At 36.5% G+C, this 12,238-nt stretch overlaps 1 protein-coding gene across 7 annotated transcripts in view; it reads left to right on the top strand.

The window, feature by feature from the left end:
- The window catches only part of ATP2C1 (ATPase secretory pathway Ca2+ transporting 1), a 124,774-nt gene that overhangs the window by 42,719 nt on the left and 69,817 nt on the right, over nucleotides 1-12,238 (top strand). The window lies entirely within an intron of this gene.

The raw sequence follows: 12,238 nt of genomic DNA, 5'->3' as shown, positions 1-12,238 counted from the left end.
AGAAAGGAGGAGGTCATACCCTTTGTGACAGCATGAATGGAACTGGAAAGCATTATGCAAAGTGAAACAAACCAGGCAGTGAAAGACAAATACCTTTGACAGGAACCTAAACAACAAAACAAACAAACAAGTAGAATATAACTAAAGACACTGAAATAGAGAACGGGCTCACAGTGACCAGAGGGGAGAGGGGAGTGAATTTCAAGGGAAAAGGGGAAGGGTTTATAGGAACAGGTATGAAGGACACATGGACAAAAACTAGGGGCAGGGTGGAAGTGGGAGGGAGGTGGGGAGGGCTAGGGGGGTGGGCTGAGATGGGAATAACAGACAAAACTGTACTTGAACAGCAATTAAAATAAACTAAAAAAATATACATGTGAGCTACTGATGACATTATATAAATTATTTGTTATATAAATAGGTGCTGAGGAATGGGGAAGTTGCCTAAGAGACTTTTGATTGCCCTTTCACTTCTCACTTCTCTCAGGGCATATTTTTCGCATGGGAACATGTATTTTTATAGAAAGAAGCCCAGTTATTCCTAAACAAATACAAGAACTGTCCAACTATTCTGCAGTTATTTGTAATGCAGAGCAAATAGAGCATTAGCATTTAAGTGAAAGCAGTTGGATCACTGAATCTCTTTGACTTCGTTAGCCACTTTGTATAACAACATTTGCCCCCCCATCCCACTCGCCCCCAGTATAAATGAAGAAAGAAAAGGTTTAAAAGTATGAACTTCTTGGGGTTAATTAATTCTTAATTATAGGAATGTACAGTTTTGTTTAGGCATATAGTTTTAGTTGAAACCGTTATGGAAGAAGTCTTAATGTATTCATTTTTCCTTTTAATAGTTTTTGAGAACCAAATGTGTGCCAGGCATGGCCAGTGCAGGTTTGTGTAACTTACAGTTCTTGGAGCCATTGAATTTACAGTGTAGTGGAGAGAAGAAGACATATTTGGAGGAGCTGTGGTAGCTAAGTGGGGTTCTAGGGGGTGAGTAGTTCAGAGTTGTGAGAGAGATGTTACAAAAAGACTCAGAATGAATGAGGCCTGAAAACTTTGTAGAATACGGAGCGGAGCGTGCAAGGCTGGACCTGCTTCCTCTTGTCTGTAGAGATGGGCTGTAGTCATTGCAGGTAATCGGACTGAGAGAGAGAGACTTCTTCGCCCACATAGGCCACTTACAGCGGTTTATTTTAGGACTTTTTATTTAGTTATCTACCTGAACAAATAGATTGGTTATATATCTTACTAATTAGTAATAGAGGATAGATCGTCCTTTTTTTGCAAAGGCAACATTATTAGGGCATCTAAAGCAAACTTGTTTGTGTCAAGTAAACTATATGTAATAGAATCTTATGGACTCCAATAATATTTCCTTTTAGAGATATTCATATGTTGTGAGTATTTCAAGTGAGGTAGGACACATGGCTTCCTTGGGGGGGCAGAATCAGAATGTGATTGTTTAATAGAGTTAACGCCTAATTAAAGCTTAGATTTCTATTTTTATTTTGTTGTTGTTTGTCAAAACCATTGTTACTGTTTATCAAAACTAGCTGTATGGTACTGCAGTACCAGTTTCTTTTGGCCTGGAAGGGAAACAGCTGGTACCAGTGCAGGCAGAATTCAAGTTGCCTGACTGGTGAAGTGGGGGACTGTCTGAATTTCTGATGTCTTAGCTTTCTGTGTAACTTGACTCCTCAGTTCTCTTTATCTTTTTATTGTCCATATACAAAAGTGGTGTTTTCTTGCCTGTGCTTCTTATTCCTGTTGGGGGTTGATTTTTCTAAACATGGTCTTTGTTAGTGGTTACTGATCAAAAATTCATTTCCCTGATTGTGTTCTTGGAAGCAACTTAGGTCATTGGTTAACAGAAAAAAAAAGTATTGAGCAGTGGATTCTACAAAAAATAAATCTGACCATTGAGTAAAGGGGCCATTTTTTTTTGACAGTAGATTTTAAATGTGAGCTCCTTTGAATTGATTTGTTCATTTCATGTAAGACTTGTATCTCAGTTGGATTACAGATGCTTTACAATTGCATTCAAAAGACAGCAGCTGGTAATGAATGCCAGAGTCTGTTTCTGAATCTTACTTAAAGAGTATTCTGTGCTGAACATTTGAATGAAACACTTCCACTTTTATTTGACCTGGACATTTTAAATACTCTAAAACTTGGGATCAGATGAATGAAATTTGACAAGAGAATGTGTGATTGATTTTTTTAAATTGTGCTGTTGGAGAAGAAAGTATACATTTACCTTACAGAGTACTTGAAGAAGGGCTTTGTTCTTGAAGCGTGGAATTAGAATTCTTTGAAGTTGGAGGTAATATGGCAAGTAAAGTTGAAAAATGTCAGTGATTCGTCCTTTACTTCTGTGTATCATAATAGGATTAGAAATGAACTATATTTGCCAAAGAAAGGGTTGAGGGGAAGAACCAAGAATTCTATCCAGTGGGATAAAGAAATTGCCAGAAGGGTGGCAGAGACCTGCCAACATGAACACCAGAGTTACACTGACTGAATGGCTGAGGAAAAAGGTCCACTTACCACCATGTAAAACATTATTGAATGTATAATGAATGAGATAGGTAGAAAGGAAAGGTTGGTAGGATTCTTGTAATATTCTTTACTTATTTACTTTTATTTTATTGTAAGAAAGTATATAGTATTCTGGTAAGCATGAATTTATTAAGCAGGTAAGCATGGGAAATGAAGGGTAGGCCTGGGGAGAACTAACTGAAGTAAGGTTGGAATACAGGATTTTGACTATGTAATCTAAGGCTGTTGACAAAAAGAACTATAAATAAGCCTAATACTGAAGGCAAAAAACCCCCAAAACACACCCCTACACAAATATTGTGTTAGTAATTTTTTCCCCAGATTGGTATGGTTAGAACTCCAAAACTACTCTGTATTCTAGATTTGAGCAAATAAGTGTATATAATGGTGATAATGAAAGCCAGGTTTTTGACTGTAAGAAGAAAGAGTTAAAGATAGGGAAAGGGAAAGGACTGTCCTGAAGAGTTAGGTCTGAATTGGCAGCTTCAGTATGCGCTCAATATTTTTAGCATATGTATAGATAAAAATATAGGTAGATAGGTGTTTGTGTGTATGTATATATAGTCTGTTGTGAAGGCCTTGAAGCCATGACACTTCTGAATAGTATTTGTCAATAAAAGGAACCAAGGTTCTCTGGAGAAACAGCTAATTTGAATCCCGGGGTGGGGAAGAGAAGAAGATAGGCTTGGAACAGCTTGTGGTGCCAGGAATTAAGGAATTGCTCAAAAATCGATGAGAACATGTTAAAAGGACGTAGCAAGCAGCCCATTCAAGGCTCTCTCTCCACTGGCTAAAACTGGGACAATTTCAGCAACAAAATAAATAAGAGGATTCAAATGAATAAATGTAGGTGGAATAGACGGTATTAGAAAAAAATCATCATTTGGCAACTACTGTAGTTATTGTTTCAGTCAGGTGTTTAAAATAAAGTGAGCAAAAGTGTAAGGTATATGATATTTTACATAGCCTCAAAATATTTTCTTACAAGATACTTATTACATATAAAGGGAAAACTAGTAACTTGATAGTGGGAAAAATCTTCAATACCACTTAGGTCACTGTGATCAAAATTAACATCACCAGTAGTGGGACAGACAACATTGTTCTTCCTCCTCATTGACTTATTTTTTAAATAGCTCTTAGTTGAAAAATGTCTCCTCTTTCTTTTTCTTGTAGTTTTATTTGTTGACAAAATCAGGTTGGTTGTCCTGTAGAATTCCCCACAGCCTGGAAATTGCCGAATGTATTCTTTTGAAGCAATTTAATGGGCTTCTCTATTTCTTATAAATTGATGGGTAGGTTAAGAGTGTTGGCTGTACATTATCACTTTAGGAGATTTCAAAGGCCTTATCCTTGGGATTCTGATGCAATTGGTCTGGATTTCTGGCTGTGAGAACATTTAAAAGTTGAGGACTGTTGCTCTAGACCAAGTCACCACTGGTGAGATTCAGCTTCAACTTTTTTTTGCCAAGCATACCTAATAACAACTCTATTTTTAATCACCTCAGTCTCAGCTGATTGTGAAGACAAAGTTTGAGATGATCAGACTGAATTTTTGTGTTGATGTGTTTTTCTGATTTAGCTGGTAGAAAAAATAGGGACTAGGGACGTGCACACTGTAGGGGAGGAGACGTTTGTGGATGTTTCTGAATACTTAGTTACTTATGTCACCCTAGTATGTTTGGTGCTTCAATTTGGACTTTATTGATTGTAAACCTAGTCCTTGGGTAATACAGTATTTCATAAGAATGTTTTTACAGGGCCTTTCCTTCCCATGCCACCATTTTTTCATTGGTCTGACTGAACAGTGATCCTAAACTGATGAGACCTGCTGACTTTGGCACACTTGCCAGCTTCTGCTGTGTTCTGTGTCAGCAGTCTGATCCTTGGAGAGCTTCATGAGGGACAGATAGACCTTCTTGCATGGCCACTACATTTGCCAGTAAAATACAGTGTCAGGTGATTGGAAACCTTGATCGTAGTTTTTTCAAAGGTGAAAGACACGGACTTGCCTAGCCCTTGTACAAGATAGACTAATAGTACTTTCGATGCTGAATATTATTAGGAACTTTGCAGAGGGTATCAAGATGACAAAAACCAGGTCATACCCTTGTGAAGATGTAGAGTCAGGGTGAGGCAAATGCATAAGTGTTATACAATTAGTGTTACCTCAGGGGAAGAGAGCCGGTATTTGAAAACCCACCATATGCTGGGCACTGTGCCACACACTTATAAGTGGTGTTTTTGTAGTTCTTGTTGAAATCTAAGTAGGTATTATTTCAGTTTTCTGCTGAGGAACTAGACTCAGAGAAGTTAAGTAACTTGTTCCAGGTTATACAGATGGCAAGACATAGAATTGGGATTATAAATTGGGATTTAGTCCGGTCTGACCTTGACTAGAGCAGTGATTCTCAAAGTGTGGTCCCTGGAAGAGCAGCATCAATAAGTTCTAACTAGTTCTTGAGAACTGGTTAGAAATGCACTTTCTAGAACCCACCCCAGACATGCTGATTTACTAGGGGCCTAGTAACCTGTGTTTTAACAAACCCTTCAGGTGATTCTGATGCTCACTAGTAAGTTTGAGAACCACTGTACTGGAGGATTTTCTATCTTCTCCTCCCTTTTAAAGATGTAAAATTCTTTGTTTAAATACCAGTTGTGTGTGTGTGTGTTTTCCTGAAGCCAAAACATAAAATACATTTAAAAGGCAGAGCTGTTGTATTTGGAGTTGGAGCGGGACCTGGGACCTGGTCTTGTCTTCTCCGCTCTGAAGGGGATGTTGGGTGAGAGGGCTGCTGCACTACTGTACTGTTACCTCTCCCAGCTGAACCCGGACAGTGTAGATAGATGTAAATGCACTTAGAGAGCACTACAGAAAAACCCTGGTCGTCTTGTTCTCAGCCAGATTAATTAAAGGAACATGGAGTCATTTGGTCATCTTTGGGACAGAAATTCACTTCTCCTAATAGTAGCGTCATGGTCCGTTCTACAAAATATGGCTTGAAGATAGGTGCCCAAAGTGCACATTCTCCCTTCTACCTAGAGTGTGTTTTTATGCATGTAAGCTTCTCTGTGTTGGTAATTACAATCACATTTAGGTGGATTTATTTTGTGTCATTTACTTTTGGCTTTAATCAACAAGCAGTTGTTTCTTAAATTGAGTGGGTTTGTTTGATTTCTGTAAGTCATTATGATCCATTCTCATTTGGAACTGCTGTCATCAGTATTGTCTCATCGAAACTACTGTGTCACTGTTATTACTATTTTCTTCTGCCTGTAAGTGCCTCCTCACATTTATGTAATGGCATTGTATGGCTGGGTTTTCAGAGCTCCCAGGATAACCCAACTTTCACATGCTTTAGCTATTAAAACAACTGCGGAGAGGTGCCTGGGTTTTTCGAGTTTAACACCTATCATTGCCAAATTTGGGGGGACATTAGGTGTCCTTCTGATTACTTGCAAGTGAAACTTGGAGAACATTTATTGTTGAGTTGACCTGAAAACTTTTAATAACCCTTATCTAACACTCCTGAACTCTGCAGAGATGAAGTATTTTATTTTTTTCTTATGGCTTGACTTCTGGTGGGTAATTTGGGCTACCTTTGCTGATTGGTGTTTTAAAATCAAATTTCTGTCCATGTGCTTCATGAAGTGACAGAATTTGCAAAACTGATTTTTCCCTAGGGATAGTTTATAAACCTATGACAGTAGCTCCTTTTAGAAAGTATTTACCTTTTAAAAGTAAAATACTCTAGTTTGCATTTACTCTAACCATACCTTTTAGCCCCATTTTCTAGGTCAGTGATTATGAACTTTTGCTGCACATTTGACCTACCCTAGGAGCCACTAAAAATACATTTTTTGTTCTACCTCAGACCTAATGATTCACACTCTCTAGGGATGGTGCTTGGACACTTGGATTGAAACAAAAAAGATCCTTGTCTTAGTTTGCTTTTGCTGCTATAACAGAATATAGTAGACTGGGTGGCTTAAACAACAGACATCTTTTTCTCACAATTTTGAAGGCCTGGGGAGTCTTCAAGATCAAGGTACTGGCCAATTTGGTTCCTGGTGAGGGCTGTCTTCCTGGCTTGCAGAGGCTCATCTTTTTGCTGTGCTCTCACATGATGGAGAGAGTGTGCAGGGTCTCTGGTGTCTCTTAAAGGATAGTAAATCCTTCACAAAGGCCTCATATCTGAATACTGTTACATTAGTGTTTAGGGCTTCAACATGAATTTGGGGAAGGGGAAATACCATTTAATTCACAGCAGCCTCGTAGTAATTTTAATTTGTACAAGAATTGGAAACTAATGTGTAACAGTGCTTAGACAAGAAAATGTCAGTGAATCACCTGGGAATCTTGGTAAAACCCAAATTTGGATTTAGTAGGTCTGCGATGAGACCTGATGTATATAGGACCCATTTTTAACTGAATTATTTGTATATCTTAAAGAGCTGAAAGTTTCTGCAATTTTTAAAAAATTTTAAGTGTTCAATATTCAACGAATTTACTGAAAGAGCTATATATATATATGTGTGTATATTTCTATAAATATATATTTTATATTCATATAAATATAAGTATAAATTTATATAAATCTGTATTTTATATTTATGTGCATTTTTATATTTGTAAGTGTAACTAAATAAATAAATATACATATGTATATTTTCGTAAAGACTTGTAAACCTGTAGTTTAGTAACATTTGTTTCTGGTATTATTGTTCCTAGTTGATATGGCAAAACTAATTATGACTTTAGTTCATGCTCCTCTGCAAAAAGCACCAGGTCATACACATACTTAACCACTTGCAGAGAAGGACATGGTCTTTTGTTGCCAGCATCCCATTGTCTGAAGCTTCAGAGTCCGGTTATTAGGGCACCCTTAAGGCTTCACTAAAATACCCATAGAATGCCCAACCATTCATCTCCTAACCCACTTTTGCATTAGAGGAGGACTGCCTTACAAATACAGAATTTAAAAAATTTGAAATCTTGGTTGATGCACACTTGTTATTTAAGGTATATACTCTGAATAAATGAGTACATCTATGCCTCTTAGAGTTACTGTATATGAGGATATCTCAAAGAGTGGGAATTAGAAGAAGTGGAAAAATGTAGAGGAAATATGTCTTGCTTTAGCCCATGCTCAACACCAGTCATCCTCAAGAAGCGAGAACCATGTTTTTCACAGCTAAGGTTTGATAAGTCAGCTGCTCAGACTTTGGAAAACACAAATGATTAAGTCTTGATTCGCCTCAGAAATCCTCTGAGGCTCAGAGCAACTTATCTATTGCTTGTTCTTGATAAGTAGGTGAGTCTAGTCTAGTTGATGGGTGTGACCGATTCCTCAGGACTGCAAGAAGCCAGTCTGCTCAGTAGCCTCAGTTTAAGTTTGTCCATGTTTATTCTAGTAAGTCTTCTGTGTTTATTCAGAGGCATAGGATAAAAGAACCTGGAAGTCTCACTTTCCAGGTACAAATACACTGGCTCAAAGGACATGGCATGAATTTGGAGGCTCAACTCTAGCTTTTCCAGGTAGTCCCATACTGTGGAGGGCTGGATAAACCACTTCTTTTCTTTTCTTTTTTTTTTTTTTTTACACTTGTTTCTAATTAGTTTTAAATGCATCCAATGAAAAATTCTAAGCTTGTCTTATTTGGTTAGGTCTGGGTCATTTAGTAGAGGTCAGATGCATAATGAAACAGTTATTTCATTCTAACTAGATTGGCCTAGTCACACACACATTAGATTCCCATTGCCGTGTTTGGAGTACTTCTTGGGTGTGTCTTAGCCATTCTCTGCCAGCAATTCTTCATGGCTTAGCTCAGGAGAGTTTTCCCAGAATACTGAAGGTTTGAACAGTCTTTTCAAACTCTGAGTTTTCAGACTTAATTATTATTGTTGGTAATTTGTGTTGCAGCAACTTTTAGTATGTGTGGTTTTGGTATGACTTGGCTCTCCAAACTGAATTGTTTATCTCTGCAGGTCTATTGTATATAGACCTATGAACTTGGTGGTTGTATGTATGGTCTATTCTTTAATAGTTGCTAATTGGTTGTATGAATTACATGTAATAAATGCCATTATTTGAAATAAACGTAAAGCAACTATGAAGAAAAGAAGATACGGTTAACCCCAGGGTTTTTTTAAGTTTAGGTAGGAGATTAGCAAATATACCTAGTGCTTGAAACCTGGGACCATAGACAATGGACTTTGGTAATAACATGAGAAAGACATAGCATATCTTTAGATGGTTTACTTTCAGATGATTAAGATGACTGCTTTCAACTAAACTTATGTGATCTTTTATAATTCTCAAAATTGAAGCATTACTAAGTCATTCAAAGATTGTTTTTCATCTGAAAACACTCATTTAATCAGAGAAAATTAAATGTTTGCATGAAAGCATAATAATAATAATATAAACTAGTTGCCAAATTTTCCCATTATCAGCTGTGCCTTTTGATAGTTCCTTCGGCAGTGTAACAGTGTTTGTTTCTCTACATGCTGGGTAACTTGTTACTGTCTGTCTTTCTAAGTTTGGCCATCCTAGTGCTAGTGAAGTGGTATCCCATTGAACTGGTGTCCCAGAAGTGAAGTGGTATTCCCTATGGCTAATGATTTGGGGCATCTTCTAGTGTGCTTATTGGTTATTTGTGTATATTTGTAAAAATATATATTCAGAAATTTTACTCATTTTTCATTGGGTTATTTGTCTTTTTATTATTGGATTGTAAGGGTTTATAGATACAAGCCCTTTATCAGGTAAATGACTTGCAAATATTTTCTCCCATTCTGTGGGTTGTCTTTTTCACTTTCTGGTGTCCTTTGTAGCACAAGAATTTTAAATTTTGACAATGTTCAGACTTTTTTTGTTTGTTTCTTACACTTTTAGTGCCATGTTTAGGGAATGGTGGTCAAGAAGATTTAATTAAGCTCAGTGTTTTCTTCTACGAGTTTTATATAGCGTAAGCTCTTATAGTTAGATTTGAATCAATTTTTATATATAGTGTGAGGGAAGGGTCCAGCTTTATTCTTTTTGTGTGGCATCCAGTTATCCCAGCACCATTTATTGAAAAGCGTCTTCCAATATTTTTTACCATGGTGAATAGAATTATTATTTAGCATATAAGAAAGCTAGAAATCTAGTGTAATTCTTGATATATGCATCTAGTTTATTATCATGTCCTGCCATTTTTACCCCTGCTTATATTCCTGTTCCCTACCACCCTTGTACAAACTACATTGATCTTTTGTTTAGACTCACATGATAGTGTCCAAACTGGTGTAGTCTCACCAGTCTTACCCTTCATGTTTGTTATTTTCCAACTTCTGCCTGTTTTGTCTTTTCCTTCCTTTCTTTTCCTTTCTTTTCTCCTTTTCCTTTCTTTTCTTTTTTCTTTTCTTTTCTTTTCTTTTCTTTTCTTTTCTTTTCTTTTCTTTTCTTTTCTTTTCTTTTCTTTTCTTTTCTTTTCTTTTCTTTCTTTTCTTTTTTACATGACCACAGTTCAAGGTCTTTCTTTTGCTCTTAGGATTAAGACAAAATTCTGTAGTATGATCTGTAGGGCCTGGTAGGAGGCGCACATACTTACTTGGCCTAGTTTTGGTTTTTATGCCCTCTTGATTTCTTCAATCCAAATAATTCTCAGAACAGTATTTCCATTTCTCCCTTCACCACAGCTACCAGCCTGCCTGCATCCTGTGTTACTCTGCCTTCCTACCTGTAATTTTGTATGAATTTTCCATTCCCTTATCTAAGGCTAGCCCTTCTACAAATTCTCCAGGTTTCATTCCTTTTCATTGAGTCAAAAATGTCACTCGATCAGTTGTTCCATTTCCCATCTGCATTATCAGTTTTTCCTCTACATTCTAATCATTCTGATCAATTTACAAACATGCTGTTATTTCTTCCATCTTAAAAAACAAACACAAAAAGACCCCCCTCAGCTCTTGACTCTGTTTCATTCCAGAGTCCAGTGGTCAGGTCTCAGTCTTCATCTTAACTTTTTAGTAACATTTATCCCAGATATATGTTTAGTAACATATATTCTCCTTGAAATACGTGCTTTTGCCAGACACATGCAGCACTCTTCATTCTAACTTCAGAAGATGGTCTCTTACAAGTTCACCTTTTGGTTTTGGTGTTGCCTTCCTTCATATGGCAGCTCTTTCTGTATTTAGAGAGTTATCATCATGCCCCTTCGGTATCTTATTTTTTATTAAATGAAGTAATCTAATTCTCTTGAATTTTTTTTCAGCTGTTTTTAAGCCCATAAACTGTTCCTGAGGGACTTTATATAAAATATGCTCCAACATAGACCCTATCTATGCACCAACTACTGGAGGATTACTTCCAAAAGGTTTTATGAATAAGGCTCTTGTTTTGTGACTTGGATACTAGACATGGCAATTTCTAACTATTAGTGAAAAGAGAAGTATACTTTAATAGAAAAATTCTTGCACCTGTAGCTTTACTAATCTTTTTTAAACTGATTTCAGAGAAGGAGGGAGGGAGGTAGAGAAATACTGATTTTTTAAAAAATGAATACATTGGTTGATTCTTTATGTTCCCTGACTGGGGATCTAGCCCACAACCTTGGTATATCTGGATCACACTCTAACCAACTGTGCCACCCAGCCAGGGCAAGCTTCACTAATCTCTGATTAGTAATTTAGTTTGTGTTGAGATCCTTGTACTATTGAAATGTACGTATAAATATTAAATAGTTTGGGTAAAAAATAGCTATTTGAGAGCTTATTACTAGTGGTTCAAATGCTATATTAATGGATGTAATCCTGATACTAATTTAAGGTTCTTTTTGTTCCCATTTTATAATATGAAGAAACTTGAGGTACAGGAATCTTAGAAATAAAAGATTTTCAAGAGATTTTTTTTTTAGTTACATTGCCACTGCTGGCAAAGTCAACATATTGATCCTTCTTACTTTTGTTTCTGATCTCACAAGATAAGATAACCATGTCATTGCTTTAAGAGTCGAGTCATTTGGGGGAAATTTTCTCCAATGTTTAATTGAGGGATGGTTCATGTAGCTTTCTGCTGTCCTACTCGGTTTGATGGGATTGAAAAAAGGGCATTCAGTGACTCTAAAACATCTTTACAGCTTTTAATGAAATTTCCAATGTTTCTCTTAAAAGAGGTTTTAAATTTCTAAATTATTATAAAATAATTTCAAGATTTCAGCCTGTTTGTAGTTTCCTCAGAATTTGTAGTCACTAATATCTTGCCATTAAGAATGGAAAAATATTCTGCTCTTTTCTTTTAAGGTGCTTCTTACATGTAACAATGCCTTTTTAATAAATGAGATTAAAAATGTAGTATTTAATTGCTTCTGAACTTGGTCACACTGTGAAGATCCTTTTTTCCACAGCTCTTTATCATTTTATGGAATAGGTGCAAAAAATTTTTCATGGACACAGGCCTCCAAAATGACATTTTAATAATAGAAACTTTAAAAGTTATTCTTCTTTGATCTCATTTGTTGTCTTAAAGAAATGTTGCCTTAAAAAATTTTAGGGGACTATTTTATCTTTAACATGTTGATTATCCAAGATTGAAAACGTTTCACCTGAAAACTTGAAGACTTGTGTCTCTGCAGTGAGATGGTCACTTCAGTTGCAGTACTATTTTAATCAGTGGATGTGTGACAA

The sequence above is a fragment of the Artibeus jamaicensis genome, unplaced genomic scaffold, assembly GCF_021234435.1.
Source record: "Artibeus jamaicensis isolate MK-2021 breed Jamaican fruit bat unplaced genomic scaffold, CSHL_Jam_final contig_519, whole genome shotgun sequence".
Taxonomy (NCBI): domain Eukaryota; kingdom Metazoa; phylum Chordata; class Mammalia; order Chiroptera; family Phyllostomidae; genus Artibeus; species Artibeus jamaicensis.
This window is presented reverse-complemented; position numbering and strand designations above follow the sequence as displayed.